We start from the raw sequence: 26849 nt of genomic DNA on the forward strand, positions 1-26849 counted from the left end.
TATAAAAAATTAATTTATGAAGAAAGACCTTTTGTACAGATTGAAAAAAAGATTTTCATAGAGATATCTATATGATCAAGAGAGTTAATTTTTTATTTTTGTTTTACTAGTGCCACAAACTTGCCAGTGGTAACTTATTTGTCCGGTTCAAGACAACTCTGTAGTTATTGTTAAACGCCAAAATAAAATTTTTGAACTGTAAATTTGATTAGATTGTTAGCTTTTTTTCTGTTTTTTGTTTCTTTTGAAAACTTTTGAATAAAAAAGATCAAAAAGAAAAAAAAACTGTGTCTTGTTTGTTTACAGAACTCTACGGAACAAGTCGCTTCTTGTGCAAAAAAATACATATAAAATATAACGCCAAGAAAATATATGAAGTATTCAATGGAATCAAATGTGAAAATATGAAATATAACTGGGTTACGTGTCCCACGTACAGGGGATCCGCTTCACCATTGTTTTACATTGAAAGATGGATTCTTCCGGTCGTGTGCTAACCGGCAGCCGTTAACAAATTGCACGGGTGGCGTGCAGGCGAGACATGGATGTCCTCCATGTGCCGGGCATGCTTTCATTTAATGAATAGGAGCCACGGAAGTAGGGCCACAAATTCGGACAGGAATAGGAGCTGTTCCATATTTTGCGGCGCGGACTGTTGGCCCGCAGACGTGACCTTGTAATTCACAGTCCTATAGACATGAATAGGTCATGACCTAGCACATCATCGATCCCGTGAACTGGGCCAGATCATCTTTGTGATCTGGAAGTATGAAGTCCATGACTGAAATCTCCCGTACGAGATGTAAAAGGCTCCTAACCCGGATTACTGGTTATGATAAAACATCTGCACAGGCCACGTTCCCTGATAACATAGGGCCCTTCTTTAATATCATCTTCACAGTTCTTGCATGCATTGAACTTCTTGGTTTTTGGATAATCCATCTCAACCATCCAGAGTTGCTCGGCACTCATCCGTAAACTTCATGTATGTCTGGGCCCACAGTAAGGGCTTCTGCTTCTGATCGCTGTGTAGGGGTGGCTACATAGTAGGTTCATGCACAACTCTAAGCCTTTGTAACATCCTTTACCTTGAGGTTCGCACCAGCACCCCCAAATCCCTGTTTGCTGCTTGGTATTTGAGCAGTTGCTGTCTTAATCTGATGAATTTGTCTGGCAGAAATCATCTTCATTCTGCCTTTATCTGCACGAACCCATCTGTGCTCTGAATCAAACAGAAATCTCTTCACAGTATGATGAACACACTTAAGTTTTCATAACTTATCTAATGCTTTCATACCGTGTGTAGTGCTTAATAATGTGGAACGTCCTTAAGTAGATTTCCTTTCATGCTCATGAACATAAGTAGAAGGTAAGTTTACTCAAAAGAGATACTGTTGTAACATTTTAGAATTTATTTTTGAATTATGGACACACTCATATCTACAGGTCCTCCTTGCATGCCCCCATTGGGCTACTCCAGAGATCAGCAACCTTCGGCACTCCAACTCTCAACATGCTCCATTCACTTCCATGGCAGTTCCAAGAACGGCAGGGCAAGTATGCATGCTGGGAGTTGTAGTTTTACAACAACTGGAGAGCCGAAGGTTGCCTACCCTGATCTACTGAGTCCTGACAGAGGACTGCAGAATTAATAACTTGGAAATTTTAAAAGACTTCACCAAAAATTCTTTCTTAATTAAGTTTTATGTTTAACATTTTTAAAGTAAATCATTTTCTGTTGACACATTCCCTTTAAGTATTCAGACTTGGGTAACCTGAGTGCATTTGTTAATGATGCAGTAGCTGCCTGTAGGTGGGGCTAGAGAGAGTCCAACCCATTAAAAGTCATCGGTCAAACCAGAGATGTCCATCCAGTGGTGTAACCCGGTGCAAAGTTTGACTGGAGCCCCCTACTCTCTTCCTTACAGCATTTCTTGGCACTGCAGTGGTATCTAGCATGTAAACAATACTGGGAGCTGCATGCTATGGAGAAAAGCTGAACTGTGGCGTCCTAACTTTCGGACCCTGGCTGATTTAAAATTGGTATCCTATATTAAAGGGGCTCTCTCATTGAGAAAAGTAATTTTTTACAAATCACATCCTTGCACAGCCTTTAGAAAGTCTATTCCACACCTACCTTTAGTATGTAGATTGCCTCAGCGGTTTTTGAATAAGTCAGTTTTTATTCATATGCTAATTAGACTGGTGCACGATACATTGTGCACCCCCTTTGCTATTGTTTCCTAGGCACAGGCTGCTGATGATTATGATGATGACTCAGCTTCCTGTTTGCACACACATAGGAGACAATAGCAGAGACGAGTGCTGCTGGGAACTTCCTGTGCTGGCTGGAAGCTCATTAGCATATGAATAAAAACGGACTTATTCATAAACCACTGAGGCAATCTACATACTAAAGGTAAGTGTGGAATAGACTTTCTGAAGGCTATGCAAGGATGTGATTAGTTAAAAATGACTTTTCCCAATGACAGAGCCCCTTTAATTATGTGCCATCAATTTTTAAAAGATGGCGAAGCCCTTCAACATGGTGTTCCAGTTCCTATGTATTAATGACCCATCCTCAGGGTAGGTCACCAATAGATCAGTGGGGGTCTAACACCCAGGGCCTCTGCTGATCAGCTCTTTGTAGGACTCCTTCACTATTTGCATCACACAACATTTCTTTGATAGCGAGCGTGCAATGTTATTACAACCTGTAATGTTAGACGGCTGCTATAGAACAGATGGCGTGCAATGTAAATAGTGTAGGGGTTATGGAGCTCGTGCAAGTACCAAGGTCCCTTCAAAGAGCTGATCAGCAGGGGTCCCCAGTGTGATGCCCTATCCTGATTTAAAATAATAGCCCCTACTTATATATAATGGTGTTCACTTTATAATAACCCTACAGGACGTCCCGCAGCAATAAAGCATTGCAGGAGAAACTGCAGCGGGAACATATTGTGGTTCTTCCCACAGCGACGCTGGTTTTGGAAATCGTGGCGTGTCCGCACAGTTGTTCTTACCACAAAGTGGGCATGGGCTTCACTAGAATCCCATCCACTTTGCAGTTACTGTAAAACTCTGCAGTTTTTCCCCTGGCCTTTCTGACCTGTGGGGCCCCGGCCTCAAAGAGTTTTCCATGAGGATTTGGGATAACATTCCAAATATCAATGACAATAAACAGATCCTTAAGGCCGTTTTCACAAGATCAGTATTTGGTCAGGATATCGAATCAGTATTTGTACCCCAGAACAGAGTATAATGGAGAGATTTTTACTTCTTGTGCATTGTGAGTCTTCCCCTGGTTTTACCTTACATATCCAGATACATATAACTGGGTTGAGCCGATCTTGAGATTTCAAGATCGATTTTTAAAATCCAATTTCCGATCATTTTCCAGCAGATCCCGATCTCGAACCTGAAATTTGCTCGATCGCCAATCGGAATCCGATCTTTTCTGATCCCGATTCTCAACCCTAGTCAATGCTAAAGTCACTTTTAGGGTTGAGACTATCTTGAGATAACCTCCGATCTCGATCGCGCTGGAAAAGATCGGGTCGGAATTCCGATCACGATCGTGAAATTTACTCGATCACCGATCAGAATCTGATCTTTTCCAATCCCGATTGCTCAACCCTACATATAACGCAATGATGGTGTCTCACTTATAAGACATATCAGTAAATTATCAGCAGAATCTTCATACAACATAGTTACTAAGTATCTTACATGTTCCTGATCAGGTGAGATATTGACTAGAGTTAGTTGTAGAAGATCCATCTAGAGTCCATGCTGTGTAGATCTGCTGACTTGTTGTGAAAACCTTGGTAACGGCGACTACAATATCAAATTCCACCTAAATTGTAAAAAAAAAAGAAGTAAACACACAGGTTAGAAGGGCAAAATCGCTCAACTTCAAAAAGACCAATTTTCCTGGGCCTTACTAAGACTGGATATAGACTGGGAGACGATATTTTCAGATGATGTCAAAGATGCTCATGCCATTCTCTAATAATATGTCCCCCAGAGTCCTGAAGTTTTCTTTTGCAGCAGCCAGAGGGGTGTAACATTGGTTCCCCTGCTTACTCTCCAGTTGTCGGTCATATGACCATCTCTGTTCTACTCTATGGACTTGCAGCTGGAGTACAGCAGAGTCGGTGATGTTAGAGTCAAAGTGACTGCCGATGAGGCCGCGCTCACTCAAGTCCGGCATCCCACTGTACTCAGGGCTAAAGAAGTCCTACTTATATATTGCCAGGTCAGTCCTCTCTGCGCCAAGCTGACGAGACGCAAGAACATCGAAACGGCTGTCCTTGGCTGAGAAGACTGTATCTGGTATAATCCCAACATCATTGCAAACAAAGGCCTCTGAGAAGGTCGGCATGATGTTAAAGGGAGCGCCCTCTATTGGTTTGCTTGACTGAGACTCTGTCTTCCTAATTACATCATGGAAGATAGACTTGCACATTCTCAGTCAGCGCCCTCTATTGGTGTGCATACTTGAGGCACTGGCTTCCTAATTACATCATGGAAGTCAGATTTGCATATTCTTCCCATGTATACTTGTATATTAGTAATAAATCTGAGCTTTATTATACCTCACGTTACAAACACGATGAAAAATGTGACCATGTGTCCCTAGGGCTCCTATAGTGAGCACGCGTCTGCTGGTGAGAAGAAGCCGCTTCTAGCTGATGCTTATAGCCTAGCACTATAGGGGAGATCACTGCACCGCCCATATACAATCAGTGTGAAAGCAATATCTATGCCAGTGTTTCCCTTCCTTATCAGACTTGGGGCACCCCTACCAAATATTCGTTACCAAAAGACAAGGATGCAGATATTGATACATGAATGCGCACGGTCATCTTCCTAACTCAGAGTGTTGCGCCCCATGACTGTTTCCAAGGCGCCCTGTCTGGACATGGGAGAAATATTTTTAAAGGAAAAATTATTTTGTCCAACCTGACAGAGAAATATCAGATATAATCATGGCCGGACTTCTGTATCTGAGCCGAGTGCTACTGTAAAGTCATTTAGATATTCTATAGGGTAAAATTACTAAAGTTAATGCGCCTTCACAAACAAAGCTGTCTCAACATATTATTTGACTTAGTAGCCAGAGTCAGAACTGCTGGATTTTTCAAATTTTTTAAAAAATTTTAAAATATAGATAAAAACATGTAACATTTTTAAAAACCTCACCAAATTTAAAAAAAATTTCTGATCAAATCTATTCTACACTGAGTAATAATCTAACACAACCACTCTGCCCTTTTCTTCAATGTTTTTGGATATTTGCCCCAAATTGTGTTTTGGGTTTTTTTTGTTTGTTTGTTTTTTAATAGAGGATAGAAATCTCAAAAACATATAGTCTTAGAAATACCCTCAATATGTAATTCCAGTGGAGATCGGTAATCTTCTTTAGGTCTTAGTTTTTGAGCAAGATCTGGTGTCTGGTATTATACCGAGGAGCAAGGATTAAACTGCTGTAATATCCGGAGTTGAGCACGTCAGGGGCGGATGGTGGAGGAGTAATGACACTTTTTAGACACTGGGGGATGCAAGAGACTTTCTACTTTATAGTGAATGAGGCGGACACATGACATGACAGGTGCTCCCATGAGCTGTGCCGAAAATACCAGCAGATCTGGAGGTCACTTAGGAGTTCACTCTGTCACTTTTAGGACTAGGAAAATAAAAATGAAAGTTTATTAAGTGGCACAAAAAAAGTGAAAGTGAAATAACACCAAAGAAAAAAGTTGCAGGATGGAAGGAATGCAGTGCAATGTGTAACATCAGCTGCAAAGTAGAATGATGGCAATGGTCAGGGGTTATCAAAATGAACAGAAGGAGCCATGGAGGTGGGGGGGGGGGAGTCGTGACCCGCTGGGGATTGGCATTCTATAACCTTATGGTGGCAATTCAGCTACAGTTCATTTAGTAAAAAATTGTACCCAATTGGATGAGACTGAAGATTAGAGAAATGGTTCGGAATGAGCCAGATTTGTTATAAAATTTCCAAAAATTTCATGTTTGAGCAAATTTGAAACTTTAGTGGTTCATCGCATATGAATCACTATGGCTTCAGATCATCTCTATATAGGACCTGTGGACATGACCCTGTGATATAACACGATGTGCAGACACTGGACACGACATCTTCATCATGACCGTCGTACTTCACCATCACAGGAATATCTGAGGTTCTTCCACTCCTTTTTGTATAATCCTTCACAATGATACCAATATACTAAGAAACTGCGGTCAAGTCATAAACCATTAAAACCAAACCCGGCAGGGCCAGGTAAGGTAAAAGGTGCAGTTAATGGAGATCTATAGATAGAACACACTGTGCAGAGACCTGCCTGATTGAGGCCACCATCATATCTGTGTGCAGAGACCTGTCCGACTGAGGCCACCATCACATCTGTGTGCGCAGAGACCTGCCTGACTGAGTCCGCCATCACATCTGTGTGTGCGCAGAGACCTGCCTGACTGAGGCCACCATCATATCTGTGTGCAGAGACCTGTCTGACTGAGGCCACCATCACATCTGTGTGTGCAGAGACCTGTCCAACTGAGGCCACCATCACATCTGTGTGTGCAGAGACCTGTCTGACTGAGGCCACCATCACATCTGTGTGTACAGAGACCTGTCTAACTGAGGCCGCCATCACATCTGTGTGCAGAGACCTGTCCGACTGAGGCCACCATCACATCTGTGTGCGCAGAGACCTGCCTGACTGAGTCCGCCATCACATCTGTGTGTGCGCAGAGACCTGCCTGACTGAGTCCGCCATCACATCTGTGTGTACAGAGACCTGTCTAACTGAGGCCGCCATCACATCTGTGTGCAGAGACCTGTCCGACTGAGGCCACCATCACATCTGTGTGCGCAGAGACCTGCCTGACTGAGTCCGCCATCACATCTGTGTGTGTGTGGAGACCTGCCTGACTGAGGCCACCATCACATCTGTGTGCAGAGACCTGCCTGACTGAGGCCACCATCATATCTGTGTGCAGAGACCTGTCCAACTGAGGCCACCATCACATCTGTGTGTACAGAGACCTGTCTAACTGAGGCCGCCATCACATCTGTGTGCAGAGACCTGTCTGACTGAGTCCGCCATCACATCTATGTGTGCAGAGACCTGCCTGACTGAGGCCACCATCTCATCTGTGTGCAGAGACCTGCCTGACTGAGGCCGCCATCACATCTGTGTGCAGAGACCTGCCTGACTGAGGCCACCATCTCATCTGTGTGTGCAGAGACCTGCCTGACTGAGGCCACCGTCACATCTGTGTGTGCAGAGACCTGCCTGACTGAGGCCACCATCTCATCTGTGTGTGCAGAGACCTGCCTGACTGAGGCCACCATCTCATCTGTGTGCAGAGACCTGCCTGACTGAGGCCACCATCACATCTGTGTGTGCAGAGACCTGCCTGACTGAGGCCACCGTCACATCTGTGTGTGCAGAGACCTGCCTGACTGAGGCCACCATCACATCTGTGTGTAGAGACCTGTCCGACTGAGGCCACCATCACATCTGTGTACAGAGACCTGCCTGACTGAGGCCACCATCACATCTGTGTACAGAGACCTGTCTGACTGAGGCCACCATCTCATCTGTGTGTACAGAGACCTGTCTAACTGAGGCCGCCATCACATCTGTGTGTGCAGAGACCTGCCTGACTGAGGCCACCGTCACATCTGTGTGTGCAGAGACCTGCCTGACTGAGGCCACCATCACATCTGTGTGTAGAGACCTGTCCGACTGAGGCCACCATCACATCTGTGTACAGAGACCTGCCTGACTGAGGCCACCATCACATCTGTGTACAGAGACCTGCCTGACTGAGGCCACCATCACATCTGTGTACAGAGACCTGCCTGACTGAGTCCGCCATCACATCTATGTGCAGAGACCTGCCTGACTGAGGCCACCATCACATCTGTGTGTGCAGAGAACTGTCTGACTGAGGCCACCATCACATCTGTGTGTGCAGAGACCTGTCTGACTGAGGCCACCATCTCATCTGTGTGCAGAGACCTGCCTGACTGAGGCCACCATCACATCTGTGTGTGCAGAGACCTGCCTGACTGAGGCCACCATCATGTCTGTGTGCAGAGACCTGCCTGACTGAGTCCGCCATCACATCTATGTGCAGAGACCTGTCTGACTGAGGCCACCATCATGTCTGTGTGCAGAGACCTGCCTGACTGAGTCCGCCATCACATCTATGTGCAGAGACCTGTCTGACTGAGGCCACCATCATGTCTGTGTGCAGAGACCTGCCTGACTGAGTCCGCCATCACATCTATGTGCAGAGACCTGTCTGACTGAGGCCACCATCACATCTGTGTACAGAGACCTGCCTGACTGAGGCCACCATCTCATCTGTGTGTGCAGAGACCTGCCTGACTGAGGCCACCATCACATCTGTGTGTACAGAGACCTGCCTGACTGAGGCCACCATCTCATCTGTGTGTACAGAGACCTGCCTGACTGAGGCCACCATCTCATCTGTGTGTGCAGAGACCTGCCTGACTGAGGCCACCATCTCATCTGTGTGCAGAGACCTGCCTGACTGAGGCCACCATCACATCTGTGTGTACAGAGACCTGCCTGACTGAGGCCACCATCACATCTGTGTGTGCAGAGACCTGCCTGACTGAGGCCACCATCACATCTGTGTGTGCAGAGACCTGCCTGACTGAGGCCACCATCATGTCTGTGTGCTGAGACCTGCCTGACTGAGGCCACCATCTCATCGGTGTGTATAGAGACCTATCCTGTAGACCTCAATGCGTCAGCTCCAGTCTATTGCTGCCTATGGCTATGACTGTGCTGCAAAGCAGATCACTAAATGCTGTAAAGAAAGCAGGGAAAGCAAGATGGCCGCCCCCAGTATCATATGCAGTAAATAGAATAAAAAATCTTCAATCAGAAGATGGGTTAATTATAAAAATGTAAAAATTGGTGACGCATTCCTTATAAGACCATGATAGATGAGACATAGAGAAAATCTGGGGAATGACTAAGACTCTTAGATCCTGATATTTGGGGGCGCTCGATGTATTTTTCCTAAACGTTGCGTTACGATACAGATCTTCTCAGATGTTGGTCGCAGTTGCTTTCTCACCGCAGCTAATCCTATTGTACATATGTGAAGCTTTAATGTCCTGCCGCACTTTGATGTTTGACCCATATCAGACCTAGACATAAGTTCACACAAGAGGATTGCTCCAGACGTGACAGCTATTTGTGTCATTTTTGTTCAGCTGTTCCTATGTTCATTTGAAGTGTCCGCGCACATTTCATGTACTGTACATCCTTCCAGTTGTGCACCGGGCTGCGGTGCAGACACACATTATATAGTACATTGTATACGGCACTATTAATCATAACACATTGGATACTGGATAGGTCAGTATCAGATACACACTATGTAGGAAAGTATAAAGTATGGTAATATATGGGATATCTGCTCAGATACAGGCATCGTATACTGCTCAATGGCTGAACTGTAGAGAGATCTGACACAAGTCTGTGCAGCATAAAGAGGAAATCTCTACTACAGCAGATTGTACATCCTGCAACCGCCGCGGGGTATAAAGAAGAAATCTGTCACCAGGGCAGACTGGATTTAGGGATCTGCTATCAACTGTGTAACTACCAGGCTGATAATAGTGCCTGCTATGGAGCTCCACAACTAAGGGGGGCTGAGGGGGCAATTCATGAAGGGGATGTGAAAAACTGAATGTGCCTCCATTACTATACTGAGACTTCATAATACCTGAACGTGACATCATTATAATTACTTTATTCATATGCTGTGATGTCACATCTTTTTGTGCCTGTTCTATGATGTCATAGTGAAATGTTTTTCTTGTATTATGACATAACTTTTTTTTATCTCTGTACTGTGACATCACTGTGTGTATTATCCCCGTACTGTGACATCACTGTGTGTATTATCCTGTACTGTGACATCACTGTGTGTATTATCCTGTACTGTGGCATCACTGTGTGTATTATCCTGTACTGTGACATCACTGTGTGTATTATCCCTGTACTGTGACATCACTGTGTGTATTATCCCTGTACTGTGACATCACTGTGAGTATTATCTCTCTACTGTGACATCACTGTGTGTATTATCCTGTACTGTGACATCACTGTGTGTATTATCCCTGTACTGTGACATCACTGTGTGTATTATCCCTGTACTGTGACATCACTGTGTGTATTATCTGTACTGTGACATCACTGTGTGTATTATCCCCGTACTGTGACATCACTGTGTGTATTATCCTGTACTGTGACATCACTGTGTGTATTATCCCTGTACTGTGACATCACTGTGTGTATTATCTCTCTACTGTGACATCACTGTGTGTATTATCCCTGTACTGTGACATCACTGTGTGTATTATCTGTACTGTGACATCACTGTGTGTATTATCCCCGTACTGTGACATCACTGTGTGTATTATTCTGTACTGTGACATCACAGTGTGTATTATCCCTGTACTGTGACATCACTGTGTGTATTATCCTGTACTGTGACATCACTGTGTGTATTATCTCTGTACTGTGACATCACTGTGTGTATTATCCCTGTACTGTGACATCACTGTGTGCATTATCCCTGTACTGTGACATCACTGTGTGTATTATCTCTGTACTGTGACATCACTGTGTGTATTATCTCTGTACTGTGACATCACTGTGTGTATTATCTCTGTACTGTGACATCACTGTGTGTATTATGTCTGTACTGTGACATCACTGTGTGTATTATCCCTGTACTGTGACATCACTGTGTGTATTATCTCTCTACTGTGACATCACTGTGTGTATTATGTCTGTACTGTGACATCACTGTGTGTATTATCCTGTACTGTGACATCACTGTGTGTATTATCCCTGTACTGTGACATCACTGTGTGTATTATACCTGTACTGTGACATCACTGTGTGTATTATCTCTCTACTGTGACATCACTGTGTGTATTATCCTGTACTGTGACATCACTGTGTGTATTATCTCTGTACTGTGACATCACTGTGTGTATTATCTCTGTACTGTGACATCACTGTGTGTATTATCCTGTACTGTGACATCACTCTGTGTATTATCCCTGTACTGTGACATCACTGTGTGTATTATCCCTGTACTGTGACATCACTGTGTGTATTATCCCTGTACTGTGACATCACTGTGTGTATTATCCCTGTACTGTGACATCACTGTGTGCATTATCCTGTACTGTGACATCACTGTGTGTATTATCTCTGTACTGTGACATCACTGTACTTTTTTTCCAACACAACATGTTCTAAATCCAATAGGATTAAAAATTCATAAAACATACATACTGTAATACAATAAAACATGTGACGTATACAAGTACATAGGCAATGTTAGCACATGTACATGTATAGATATACACATTTGGGCGATGACACCTCCAGCACTTCTGATGTAATGTAACCCAGATAATAGTAGGTTGTGTAGTTGGTGATTTCCTGTGAACGGTGCCAGAGAATTTCTCAATTTATTACTGGCAGGAGATTATATGTATGAGGATCTGCATTTCTATGGAGAGGAACAAACTATTATGTGAGCCAATGAATGTGAGATTATCCAACAGGGCAGGAAGTCTCGGTAATTTCCCACAAGCAGCACAGGTGAGTCCGACAACCTGACAAATACATTATTGTATTACCTTATAAAATGTGTTATTACACAATACCCAATAGCCAGTCCCTCCTGTGCTGATATACTGTAGATAGATAGATAGATAGATAGATAGATAGATAGATAGATAGATAGATAGATAAGATTACATTACATTACATTAGATTACAAGATTAAATAGATATAATTGCTGATGAGTCTCTGGCGGACCCCATTATAGTCTATGGGGACAGGAACCCCAATGGCAGAGTGAACCTATTTTGCACAGTTGGCAATAAAATCCTGGGATGTGTTAGTTGAAATCCTGTCCACAACCTGCTGAGGAACTCCCCTTTCCCACCCAAAAGCTCCCACAAATCTCCCACCTTGGGGGTTAATTTAACCCAAACCCCAACCTTTTTGTAGTTAGCTACACCCCTTACCATCCAATTTTTGGTATTGTTGGTAACTCATTTCTATGCTATTGTTAGAGGGGTTGTGACCTTTATCGTGGCAAAGTACAATCTTACTGCTGAGAACATCAACTTCTGATATAACCGGATTAGTATTTAGTATCGGGGTCACTCCTGTTGGTGCTCCTGTTTTTGCCTGTGGTCACCACATTTCAGGACTTACCAATCTTTATGTTCTGTGGCCGCACTGGTCAGAAGCCACAGATGAGCTAGCCCAGTCCTGAGTGCAACCACAGCAAAAGTTTTAGGCAAGTGTGATAGAAATGTTTCAATATAACAATGCTTTCAGAAACAGATGGGTTAATGGTTTATAAAATGTTTGGTGTGACCTTTGCCCTTTGCCTTCTTCTCGGTACAGACAGTCTTGGCAGAACTGGGCAGGGAGGTTGTTCCCGCTGCCATCTTGGAGAACTAAACCCAGATCTTCTGTGGATGTTGCTTGCTCCAATCCGTCTGACTCTTCATGTCATCCCAGACAGACTGGATGATGATGAGATCAGGGCTATATCTGTGGGGGCCGTATCATCTCTTCCAGGACTCCTCCTCCAAAGGGCAAAGGTCACCCCAAATATTGATGGAATTTACATTTCTTTTTTCTTCATTCACTTCATAAAATAAACTATTAACCCTTCTATTTCTTATGCACACTTGCCTAAAACTTTTGCACCGCATTGCATATACCGTATCAATCTGCTGAGCTGCTCCTGCTCTATAACAGGTTTCTTGCTTTCATTGTAATATGTTTGCTTTATGCATCATCCTGGTTGTTCCTGGCTCTGCCATCTTTCTGCAGCTTTGTCTCACTTAAGTAAAAGGGACTGAGTTGCAGTACCGAGTACAGCCAGAATTGTATGGGGGCGCTATACCTGGGCAAACAGTGAATGAAATCCATCATCCAGCTGATCAATGACGTCCCAGGAGTCCTACCCCACTAGTCAGATACCAGTTGCCTGTTCTGAGGTTAGTTCCTGAAATCCCTTTACCATCCTATAATTTGAGTTACTGTCAATGTTATAAATAAACCTTTCTCACATCCATATTCCTGGCCTTTAATACTCAGCCAAATCTCCTGCATGACCATGGGGGAGGGAGATAAGGGGGCTCACAGGAGGAGTCTAGTGCACATAACTTTAGGATACAAACTAGGTTGACATAACTTTGCCATTTGTCAGTCGGTGGTTTCTTGTACTCACATTTTCTGGTCTAATTTTATCCGTGCACTTGGCCTGGTACTGAGCATGCATCTTCTGATTCACTTGTGCTTGATCCCCGCAGGCTTGTAAATGATGTGTTTTATCACAAAATCACTCAGAAGTGAATTAAAATTAATCTGGTTTTATCTCAACTTTTAGTCGCTGAGCGCCATTAATCTGTTTGCATCAAGGTTGGATAATAGATTACGCCAAGGCAAAGCCCAGGATGGAGACTCTGCGAAACGTGCGTCTCTTCTGATACTGGAGGACTGGAAGGTAAGTTGGCTCGTCTTCTGATATTGTTTGCCATCTGGCAGATTCCTTTGTCGTATGGATTTATTTTGTATTTATTTAGAATTGTTGCATTGTTATTATTTGATTTTATATATTATTTATATGAAATATTCAATAGATTTTATTCTGTTGCCAAATATTTTTGCACTTTTTTGTAGTGTTTTATTTTTTCGGCTTGCAGGTTATTTTTTTATACATACATTATTAGCATTGTGCAAATAGATTCTTAACTATCATGACATTTATAGCGTCTCCGGGTTTACGAATGAAATTGCACAACCTGATGTATTATTATAGTTGTCTTCTATCTGACTTCTCCCCCATTTAGATAAAAGGTAACCCAAGGACGAGGGTTGTCGGGAGGGTTGTCAGTTGTCACCTTCTTGACTACCATTGGATGTTACTACTCATTGTAGGAGTGTCTTCACTATATGTAATAGTCCTCGTAGGCACGGGGTTGTGAATGGCCCCATACCTGGCACCAAAATTTCACACCTCCGGTCGGGTCTCCATCTTTAGGGTCTGCTTAAAAAGTGGTTACCCATGGAAATTATAATTTATGGGATCCATGGGGGTTTTGACCCCGTTTTCTGTCCAATTTTTAAGTGGAATGGGGGACGCAATTCCCATATGGTCACACATTTCGGGACTCAATCATTCTCTATGTAAGAGGACGGTGCTAGAGGGCATCCACAGGCTACCACGTGAGATTTTGAGATTCATGACATTATGAGTAGGAGTGAGGGACTTGTTTGTAAAAGCTTACAATCTATGAGTAAATGGGGTGGTAACGGCCTATTAAAAAAAAAAAACGCAGTGGTAGCGGCTATCGCCGGGCCCCTAATGTCCCGGGCCCTGTGGCAGCTGCCTCCGCTGCTACGGCGGTAGTTACACCACTGTCTCTAATCCTTGCTAAGGCCCTATTCCCACCTGGGTTGAGGTTTCCATTCAGGAAGTCCACTTGGGGCCCCCCTGAATGGAAACCTATATGCAATAGAAAGCGGTTACCTGGGAACCCCGTGGACCCCATAGATTATAATGGAGTCTGTATGGTTTCCAATTGTTTTCTGTAAAAAAAACATGCAGAGAGAAAAGCCCTGCAAGCAGCACTATTCTCTCTGCATGTTTCGTGCGCAAACCGAATGGAAACCACATGGACCCGCGGGTTTCTTTAGGTAACTGTTTTTTCATGCGTACAGGTTTCCGTTCACGGGGTCCCCATGTGGACTCTCCAAATGGAAACCTAACCGCAGATGTGAACCGGGCCTCATTCTGCTCCTCCTTTCCTGTGAAGTACTGCCTTCAAGCAACAAATACATTGCTTTGGCTTGGTGGGTGGAGGACCCCCTTCCCTAAGATGTCCATATGTCATACTTGCTAACTCTCCCAATGTTCCTGAAAAAATATTGTCGCTTTATGTTCAGCCCTGTCAAAACACATTGCGTGACCCTCACAGGTGGTGTCCATGTCACAGGAAAGTGGGCATCATCATGCCCCCAAAAATGTGTGTGTGTGTGTGGGGGGGGTTATTGGGGATTCCACCATTGGCAGTGCAGAAAGGAACCAGAACTGATCAAAAACTGCATCATTCAGTGCATTGCATGGTGCTGCCATAGTCTGTGAATAGATTGACAACAGGGCGGGTCTTGACACAATTTGACATGCCCCCTTGACATGGGGAATGGTTGTTAATTTATTAATAATTTGCTAAGAAGAATAACAGAGGAACGGCACAACTCGGAGGATTAAGAAAAGATGCCCCAAAGTTGTTATCTCACAGGAAATACAAAAAGGAGCTAAAGTAGACAATTCAGGAGGGGTGACGGATCCTCTTCACATAAACAGGGTGCATCTACCATAGAGCCAGACCCTGTGGTTCCCATGGGGCTCTTGGAGAAAGGACTGAGCACTATTTAGTCCAATCCCATTTGCTTTAGGTTGTGAGAATGATGAGTTGTCCCAAGGCTCATGGGTGGGTAAAAATCTAAGAGGACCTTCTTTCCCGCACCATCAGGGGGGCCCATTATCAATGTGATTGTAACGTGGTCATTACTCAGGCCTATAGTCTTTCCTTGCTATTTCTTCCATGACCCAGAGATATTTCTAAGCTTCTGGCTAAAACTTCAAAAACCCTGTTGTAATGGAAGAGTGCACAGTCTAGAGAGTATAAATCAGTGCCCGTGGGCGCATAATGGGCCCTTCTCTCATCGCCCCTGCAGCCACAACAGGTGTTGGGTTACTCACCAAAAACAAGTGGTATTCGTGAGTGGCGACTCTTCCCATGAGCTCAGGAGAAGCCTCTACACGTCTACCTAGTCATCAGATGATCCGCTTTCTTCTCGTTGACTCATGGTAACTCCTACTCCTGTGCTGAGCCTCGTATCAGGAGCCTCTTCATGCCAAAAGTAAAATCTGCACAAAGCCAAGTATGAGCCGGGGGTGCGGGTTATATCCACTAAAGAAGGGTAAATGCAAGTAAGGGAACTTTGGGGTTAAAATTTGCATTTGTTCCTTGTCTTGCTTAATTTCCCTGCTTGTTGATACCTTGAGGCCTATTACACAAGGTCAGATATGAGAGCAGATATAAGGACTATAGTATATCATCGTGTGACCGCATAAAAATACCATATTGTTCAGGGGCCGGCGGCAGTGAATGGTGAATGAGCGTGTTGTGTATGGCGACAGGTGCTCTTTATATCTCTGCTCATTCAGTCCAGTGCAATGTTCTGCATACTCATATTAGAAGGCTGGAAATCCCTGATAAGACCGCCCACTGGACTCCTAATACCTGGATGAACAGAGATTACAATAGATAAATAACCACTTACCTATGAACCAATACGTCATACTGCTCGGCTCCGCCTGCTATATAACATGCAGACCGGACATCATGTTCCATGTGAATTGCTTTAAATACCAGATGTTTTCTAGAGAAACTTCATTGCAAAGGTGAAATTCCTACAGCATCATGCATAGTGCAGGGCCATAGAGAATCCCTATCACAAGCACCATTATATGGTCAGCTGCAGACAAGGATTTGATATATGTTGGGGTTGGGTCCATCTCTAATGAAGCAGATTTGTAAATTGCACCAAGATACTTGCTGACCGGTCGGGGTCCCACCACTGCAACCTCCATTTATTGCACCCCAGCTTATTTGGAGAGGTGCTCGGACAGCAAACTGATCCATTCATTTCCATGGGATTGTGGGAGAGTCAAAGGATAGCACTCGGCTCTCTGTAGCAGGAACATTGAACTAAAGGGTGTGCCAAGCACCCTAATTCTTATGATCAGTGGAATCTCATAGATCAGTAAGTGTTATGGATAGGGCTATCTTGCTCTTCCCTTGTAGTGACCAGCACCTTCTTCTATAGCACTTTTTCCCTTGCACATGTGGTTTACAATGAATGCTATGACCATGGCTTCTCGGCCCCGCAGGGTTCTGTTCCAGCAGTCTGGGCCTTATTACCATGGAGCGTGTCAGTATGGCCTGATGTCAGGCAGGAGTCTCCTCAGACCCCTGCGATGCTGAACACACTGACTCATTGCTACTCATGTGGGAAAGTTTGCAGCCCCATACATCAGTTTTTGATGTGGTCAGGTGCTTTTGAGAAAACTTCTGGTGGAACACACGGATTAATCCTGGAAAACATTTTCTCTTTTCCTGCCAGGTATTTTCTGGATTATATTTGGCAGCAAGTGTTTCTTTGTACAGCCATGTAATATTCAGTGGTCTGACACATCCATGTGTCACTTACGTGGATACAGGAGCTGTCACCTCATTGTTCATTTAGTTAAGATAACTCACAAGCTTTTACTGCTGCCCTATGGAAAATCCCTGGAGATTAAGTCATATTATGTAGTGAGCCAAATGACCAGCACAACGGCCTCCTTATGACCCCCTGCACCAGCACCCCCTGCACCAGCACCTCTGCACCAGCACCTCTCCACTAGCACCTCTGCACCAGCACCCACTGCACCAGCACCCCCTACACCAGCACCTCTCCACTAGCACCTCTGCACCAGCACTCTCTGCACCTGCACCCACTGCACCAGCAGCCCCTGCACCAGGACCCTCTGCACCAGCACCTCTGCACCAGCACCCCCTACACCAGCACCCCCTGCACCAGCACCTCTGCACCAGCACCCCCTACATCAGCACCTCCTACACCAGCACCTCTCCACCAGCACCCACTGCACCAGCACCCACTGTACCAGCACCCCCTGCACCAGCACCCCCTGCACCAGCACCCTCTGCACCAGCACCCCCTACACCAGCACCTCTGCACCAGCACCCCCTACACCAGCACCTCCTACACCAGCACCTCTCCACCAGCACCCACTGCACCAGCACCCACTGTACCAGCACCCCCTGCACCAGCACCCTCTGCACCAGCACCTCTGCACCAGCAGCCCCTCCACCAGCACCCTCTGCACCTGCACCCACTGCACCAGCACCTCCGTACATGTGGGGAGGGGGGTCTTTAGACACATAGATATTCTCTGTATGCCATGATAAGTGACATTCAGTAGTTTGGGATTTCTCTTGCATTGTATCTATGGCGGATACTTTTCATTTGTCATTGAGTTTCTGGTATAATTGTCCTATTTGGTGTCACAGTTGATGGTTTTACTTTCAATCATTTAATAGGTATTAAATACAATTTACATAGAATTATATATGATAAAGACCAAGGCGGAAAGAATATTCTCCAAATGAGGTATTGATTTATAGAGACGGAGAAATAGAGAGAGAAAGATGAACAAGATATAGATAGGGACAGAAAGAAAGATAGAAAGCTGGAAAGATAGAAAAAGTGACAGACAGATATGAGATAAAGAATAATAGGATGGATGGATGGATGGATGGATGGATGGATAGATAGATAGATAGATAGATAGATAGATAGATAGATAGATAGATAGGAGATGATTAGATAGATAGATAGATAGATAGATAAGAGATAGATATAATAATAATAATAATACATTTTATTTATATAGCGCCAACATATTCCGCAGCGCTGTACAATTTATAGGGTTCAGATACAGACATACATAACAAAGAACGTCATTTCACACAATGGGACTGAGGGCCCTGCTCAAAAGAGCTTACAATCTATGAGGTAGAGGGGGTGACACAAGAGGTAGCAGGGGCAGCATTGCTTATACAGTGTTCAGACAATTTTGTGCGCATTAGGAATTGTGATAGGCTTGTCTGAAAAGATGCGTCTTTAGTTTGCGTTTGAAACTGTAGAAGTTGGGAGTTAATCTTATTGTCCGGGGTAGAGCATTCCAGAGAAGTGGTGCAGCTCGGGAGAAGTCTTGTATACGAGCGTGGGAGGTTCTGATAATAGAGGATGTAAGTGTTAGGTCATTGAGTGAGCGGAGAGCACGGGTTGGGCGGTAGACAGAGATGAGGGAAGAAATGTAGGGAGGTGCGGCATTATGGAGAGCCTTGTGGATGAGAGTGATAACTTTATATTTTATTCTATAATGAATAGGCAGCCAATGTAGTGACTGGCACAGACCGGAGGCATCGCTGTAGCGTCTAGCCTGATAGATGAGCCTGGCCGCTGCATTCAGAATAGATTGTAGAGGGGAGAGTTTAGTGAGGGGAAGACCGATTAGTAAGGAATTACAGTAGTCAAGGCGAGAATGAATCAGAGAGACAATAAGTGTCTTTAGTGTATCTCTGGTAAGGAAAGGGCGTATTCTGGAGATGTTTTTGAGGTGGAGGTGACATGAACGTGCAAGTGATTCAATATGAGGGGTGAAGGAAAGTTCTGTGTCAAATATGACCCCAAGGCAGCGGGCATGCTGCCTAGGAGTTAAAGTAAGGCCTGAGACTGCAATGAATATATCAGGGACAGATCTGTTAGATGGTGGAAACAGTAGTAGTTCAGTCTTGGAGAGATTTAGTTTCAGATAGAGCGAGGACATGATATTAGAGACAGCAGAGAGACAGTCACTGGTGTTCTGTATGAGTGCAGGGGTGATGTCACGGGAAGATGTGTATAATTGGGTGTCATCAGCATAAAGATGGTACCTGAAGCCAAATCTGGCGATGGTTTGTCCAATGGGGGCTGTGTAGAGAGAAAAGAGCAGGGGGCCGAGGACCGAGCCCTGAGGAACCCCAACAGCAAGGGAAAGAGGGGAGGAAACAGAGCCCGCAAATGATACGCTGAAAGTGCGGTCTGAGAGATAAGAGGAGAACCAGGAGAGCGCAGTGTCATTGAGGCCGACTGAGCGGAGCATAGTGAGGAGAAGTTGATGGTCAACAGTGTCAAAAGCTGCAGAGAGGTCCAGAAGAATAAGAAGAGAGAAGTCACTATTGGATTTAGCCTTTAGTAGATCATTAGAGACTTTTGTGAGAGCTGTTTCAGTAGAGTGCAGAGCGCGGAAACCAGATTGTAAGGGGTCAAGCAGAGAGTTAGCAGAGAGATAACGGATTAACCGAGAATAAACCAGGCGTTCCAAAAGTTTAGAGATGAAGGGGAGGTTAGAGACGGGTCGATAGTTAGCAGCACAGGATGGGTCAGGGAGGGTTTTTTCATTAGCGGGATTATAACAGCATGCTTGAAGGAGGATGGGAGGATTCCAGAAGAGAGAGAGAGGTTAAATATTTTAGTAAGGTAAGTAGTGACAGCAGGGGACAGAGATTGGAGAAGGTGTGAGGGGAAGGGGTCACTACTGCAGGTTGTGGGGCGAGATGAAGAAAGTAGCTGGGAAACTTCCTCTTCTGTGACAGGTTCAAAAGATGAGAATGGACAGTCTAAAGTGCGGCTGATAGATATGAAATAGATAGATCTGAGATGTAGTTAGAAGTGAAATAGATAAAATGTTGTAGATGATGATGTAGATAGATATGAGCTACAATAGATAGAATAGATAAAGTGAGATGAATACGAAGTAAATAATTAAATAGATATGAGATAGATCACTAAATAAATAAATACATATGTTTTGTATGAACTGAAACATTACACACAGATGATTATTTTATATTTGCTTCAATGTGTCATAGCATATATTTGGAGTGCTGCCATCTTCTAAATAAAACATCATGAGATAGACAGATAGATAGGAGATAGATAGATAGATAGATAGATAGATAGATAGATAGATAGATATTAGGTAAATAGGAGATAGATAGATAGATAGATAGATAGATAGATAGACACATATTAGATAGATAGATAGATAGATAGATAGATAGACACATATTAGATAGATAGATAGATAGATAGATAGATAGACACATATTAGATAGATAGATAGATAGATAGATAGATAGATAGATAGATAGACACATATTAGATAGATAGATAGATAGATAGATAGATAGATGATAGATAGATAGATAGATAGATAGATAGATAGATAGATAATGGGTATGTACACGCATACCAGAAAGCAGACAGATAACTAGGGCTAAGCTATACAATCTGTCAGGATCTGTCCGCCATAGACTATAAAGGTTCTCTTCTAGCAGCTGCTGTGGCACAGCCATGGTTAAGTCATCTATGGATAAAGCGTTGCGTTCATCGTTCTCGCACCTGTCGCTGGATGTCTTACTTAGCACCTTCCCTACAAATTATTCTTCAATATATTGTTTATCAACAGTGTGAATGGAAACCTGATCCATGAAAGCGGCAGTGTTACTGAGCTGTGTGTATGAGCTGGCAGGATGATGGACGGCTGACTACAGGGGCAAGAGGGGGCATGATGGGAATGTGATCAGACTGGATCTTCCCCGGCTACACCTCCTGGGCCAGGACAGAGACTGCTGGAGCCACTATATAATGGCTAATACACATCTGCTCTATCTATGTATCTATAACTGGTTCTGTGTACATGTTACATTGTATCATTTATCATATCTATGTAACTATTTCACCAGAATATTTTATAGAAGTTTTGTCCCTTGAAACCAATGAGCACAGGGGATGGCAGGACTAACTTCCAGGGCTCTTCTAACCAGCCATGTGGGTGTCTCTACATCATTGCTGAAGTTCCTTTCCCATCTGATTGTAGACACAAGTGGGAGTAACATCCAAAAAGTGACAGACACTGAGAGGAGGCCTGGGGACTGGGGAGGATGCATGGACTAGTCTACAGGTACATGGTGGCAGGTAGGTGGCCATAAGACTTACTCTAGTAATCCTGACAATGGCTGCAACAGCCTGGTCATAGAGTCAGATGGAGCAAGAACTGCTGCTCTAACAAGGGAAAGGTAGGAAAATGATGTATTCATTCATATGCAAGCAGATCATATGCAGAACATCATTCAATTGATTCATAGTCTATAAGATAGATAGATAGATAGATAGATAGATAGATAGATAGATAGATAGATAGAATGATAGATAGATAGATAAATAGATAGGAGATAGATAGATATGGTAGATAGATAGATGATAGATAGATAGATAGATAGATAGATAGATAGATAGATAGATAGATAGATAGATAGATATGAGATAGATAGATATGAGATAGATAGATAGATAGATAGATAGGAGATAGATAGATAGATAGATAGATAGATAGATAGATAGATAGATAGATAGATAGATACTGTAGATAGATAGATATACGACAGATCGATAGATAGAAGATAGATAGATAGATAGATAATAGATAGATAGATAGATAGATAGATAGATAGATAGATACCGTAGATAGATACCATAGATAGATACCATAGATAGATAGATAGATAGATACCGTAGATAGATACCATAGATAGATACCATAGATAGATAGATAGATAGATAATAGATAGATAGATAGATAGATAGATAGATACCGTAGATAGATACCATAGATAGATACCATAGATAGATAGATAGATAGATACCGTAGATAGATACCATAGATAGATACCATAGATAGATAGATAGATAGATAGATAGATAGATAGATAGATAGATAGATAATAGTGTAATATATAGTATACAGAGCTGCTGACACACTATATGTGCACTGGTGTCAGAGATGCCGGCTTTCCTCGCCCACACTTACTAATGAAGACTTAGGAGGATGAGAATGTTAATAGGAATTCAGAACACGGGAGCGGGGCGGGAGACGACTGGTGGGCGTACGGCCATGACTGATATTAGCACAGCTTGTCTATACACGGGACTTTTAACAGACTTGTCAGTCATATCATTGATGAGATTAGTTTGTGAATGGTAAATGATCTCTATATACATACAGTTCACTTAAAGGGATATTCCCATCTCGTGCTTCATGTATAAATACACTGCCCAATGAGTAATTGTGTAACCGCCTTGTTCAGCTGATTTTGCCTGGTTCTACAGCTGTCTATTCACACTGGATGATGATCGCTCACACCATTGTTTGTTCCCAATGATTGCTCCATATTAGATTGTCCAGTAATGATTTAGAAGATGTACTGCTCAGAGTAATGGGAACTGTAATGGGTGACCAATTGTCAGATTGTACTCCAAGTGATTGTGATTGATAATGGGAGTGTTCCCCAGAATTGCAGATAGATAGGTTAGGGTCACCAGCATGTCACCCAATATGCAAACAGGTCCTTTGGGTTGTTGCCATTGCTTCAGACAGAAAAGCGCCAACACCCTCATTACTCTAAAGATTTGTATATTGACAAAAACATCGATATCTCAGAGGTACTGATTCACAACAGGAAAACACCTAACCTATCTATCTGCAGGGCTGGAGTGATATGCTGGTTCGGGTGACACTAACCTATCTATCTGCAGGGCTGGGTAATATGCTGGTTCTGGTGACAATAACCTATCTATCTGCAAGGCTGGGGTGATATGCTGGTTCTGGTGACACTAACCTATCTATCTGCAGGACTGGGGTGATATGCTGGGTCTGGTGACACTAACCTATCTATCTGCAGGGCTGGGGTCGTATGCTGGGTCTGGTGACACTAACCTATCTATCTGCAGGGCTGGGGTCATATGCTGGGTCTGGTGACACTAACCTATTTATCTGCAGGGCTGGGGTGATATGCTGGGTCTGGTGACACTAACCTATTTATCTGCAGGGCTGGGGTGATATGCTGGGTCTGGTGACACTAACCTATTTATCTGCAGGGCTGGGGTGATATGCTGGGTCTGGTGACAGTAACCTATCTATCTGCAGGGCTGGGGTGATATGCTGGTTCTGGTGACAGTAACCTATCTATCTGCAGGGCTGGGGTGATATGCTGGTTCTGGTGACTCTAACCTATCTATCTGCAGGGCTGGGGTGATATGCTGGTTCTGGTGACACTAATCTATCTATCTGCAGGGCTGGGGTGATATGCTGGTTCTGGTGACAGTAACCTATCTATCTGCAGGGCTGGGGTGATATGCTGGTTCTGGTGACACTAACCTATCTATCTGCAGGACTGGGGTGATATGCTGGTTCTGGTGACTCTAACCTATCTATCTGCAGGGCTGGGGTGATATGCTGGTTCTGGTGACACTAACCTATCTATCTGCAAGGCTGGGGTGATATGCTGGTTCTGGTGACACTAACCTATCTATCTGCAGGACTGGGGTGATATGTTGGTTCTGGTGACTCTAACCTATCTATCTGCAGGGCTGGGGTGATATGCTGGTTCTGGTGACACTAACCTATCTATCTGCAAGGCTGGGGTGATATGCTGGTTCTGGTGACACTAACCTATCTATCTGCAAGGCTGGGGTGATATGCTGGTTCTGGTGACACTAACCTATCTATCTGCAAGGCTGGGGTGATATGCTGGTTCTGGTGACAGTAACCTATCTATCTGCGTCACTGGGGTGATATGCTGGGTTCTGGAGCAGGAAGTCCACCATGTGCAGCCTCAACCAATGATTTCAGAGCAGGAAGTGATGTCATAGAAGGTGATGATTAAACAGTAGCCCTAGGATTGTCATTATAAAATGATTAAACTTTGAAAGATTCAGATAATTTTTCTTTATAAAATTGTAAAAATCAATAAAAACAATAGGATTTTCTTACAAAATTGCAAATGAACATCTTGGCATTATTGCTGGTAATGATCCATCCAGCAGATTAATACGTCGTAGATGACTCGATCATGATTTATAAGATTTCAGAGCAAGTAACTCATCCCTTCTGTATATAACCTTATGAACCCGCAGAAATTACCCGGGGAAATATGTAAAACAACACAAAGTGAACAAGTAAACAGATGCAGCCATTAGATCTGCACAATCCAGCTCAGCAAATGCTGAAAGTGGAATCAGAAGGCGAGACCCCCGCCCGCCCCACCAGCTATTAATACCACATAGGAAAAACTAAGAAGTCATGAAAAATATAACAAACTTGTCTGTTACCAGATTTGCAGAGGTAATCCCACAAGATTAAATCGTTGCAGGGGCAACATGGTGGCTTAATACTGCAGCCTTGCAGCACTGGAGTACTGGGTTTGAATCCTGCCAAGGACTAAACATCTGCAAGGAGTTTGTATGTTCCCCCATGTTTCTGACATACTGATAGGGAAAGATGTACATTGTGAGCCCTATATGGGGCTCTATGTAGGACTCACAATCTACAATTTAAAAAAAAAAAAAATTAAGCCCCTGGACACACACTTTGCTGCATACTTGTAGTAGGTCAGGTTTTGCAAAATTACAGGCGATGGAGTATAATAGCAGTATAGTAGAAAAAAAAATCCCATTCACACGCTGCAGAAACAAACCCACAGCTCAAAGTGTGTCACACTGCGGGTTTCGGACCCAGAGCACATCAGTTATTGTTGCGACCCCAGTTTTCAACTTTTGCAATGGGCCAATGACACAGAAATCACAGCTGAAAGCTGTGACCAACAACAGCTGTTTGTGTTGTCATTGTTGTCCCCACAGTATAATGGTCCCCTTCTTCTGACCCCCAGAGTGGGGCACACTCTTCTTGCGACACCCACAGTATAATGCCCTGCTCTTTCTGGCTCAGACAGTATAATGCTGCCTACTGTATAGTAACCCCCTCCTTTGTGGCCCTCACAATATAATGGTCCCCTCCTTGTGACCCCCACAGTATACCAACCTCTTTTTGTGACACCCACAGTATAATGCCCTCCATCCTTTGAGCCCCACAGTATAATGATCACCCTTTGTGGCCCAGACAGTATAGTAACCCCCACCTTGTGGCCACCACAATATAATTGTCCTCTTTTTCTGACCCCCACAATATAACAACCGTCTAGTCTTGTGACACCCACAGTATGACCCCCTCTTCCTTTTGAGCCCTGCAGTATAATGCTCCCCCTTCTGGCCCAGACAGTACAGTAACCCCCTCCTTATGGCCCCCCCCCCAGCAGACAGGAAATGCACATAAAAAAGTAATACCTCTCCCATTCCCCTGCAGTCCACTGTGTCTCTGCTGCCTGTGCCTTGAGAGCAACAGGTGCACTGGAGCCTCTACATCCCCTGCATCTGCTTTCCAAGCTGCAGGGAGCACAGGCAGGAGATGAATGGCGGTGCAGTGAGCACAGGCAGGGGATGAATGGCAGAGCAGTGAGCACAGGCAGGGGATGAATGGTGGAGCAGTGAGCACAGGCAGGGGATGAATGGCGGAGCAGTGAGCACAGGCAGGGGATGAATGGTGGAGCAGTGAGCACAGGGGATGAATGGTGGAGCAGGGAGCACAGGCAAGGGATGAATGGTGGAGCAGGGAGCACAGGCAAGGGATGAATGGTGGAGCAGGGAGCACAGGGGATGAATGGCGTAGCAGTGAGCACAGGCAGGGGATGAATGGTGGAGCAGTGAGCACAGGCAGGGGATGAATGGCGGAGCAGTGAGCACAGGCAGGGGATGAATGGTGGAGCAGTGAGCACAGGGGATGAATGGTGGAACAGGGAGCACAGGCAAGGGATGAATGGTGGAGCAGGGAGCACAGGCAAGGGATGAATGGTGGAGCAGGGAGCACAGGGGATGAATGGCGTAGCAGTGAGCACAGGCAGGGGATGAATGGCGGAGCAGGGAGCACAGGGGATGAATGGCGGAGCAGTGAGTACAGGCAGGGGATGAATGGCGGAGCAGTGAGCACAGGCAGGGGATGAATGGCGGAGCAGTGAGCACAGGCAGGGGATGAATGGTGGAGCAGTGAGCACAGGCAGGGGATGAATGGCGGAGCAGTGAGCACAGGCAGGGGATGAATGGCGGAGCAGTGAGCACAGGCAGGGGATGAATGGTGGAGCAGTGAGCACAGG

The 26849-nt window shown here is 44.3% G+C and overlaps 1 protein-coding gene across 3 annotated transcripts in view; it reads left to right on the forward strand.

The window, feature by feature from the left end:
- Positions 1-13327: 13327 nt before the first annotated feature.
- ITGB6 (integrin subunit beta 6) overlaps positions 13328-26849 on the forward strand; it is a 71252-nt gene continuing 57730 nt past the window's right edge. The window contains exons 1-2 of one of the 3 annotated variants that reach the window (XM_075284472.1): positions 13328-13390; positions 13514-13630. The gene's annotated coding sequence lies outside the window, so the exon portion shown is untranslated. Of the gene's footprint in view, positions 13631-21701; positions 21784-26849 lie in introns of those variants that run through there. The other 2 variants (XM_075284476.1, XM_075284473.1) reach the window with 2 other exon arrangements.

Source organism: Leptodactylus fuscus, chromosome 8 (genome assembly GCF_031893055.1).
Source record: "Leptodactylus fuscus isolate aLepFus1 chromosome 8, aLepFus1.hap2, whole genome shotgun sequence".
Classification (NCBI taxonomy): domain Eukaryota; kingdom Metazoa; phylum Chordata; class Amphibia; order Anura; family Leptodactylidae; genus Leptodactylus; species Leptodactylus fuscus.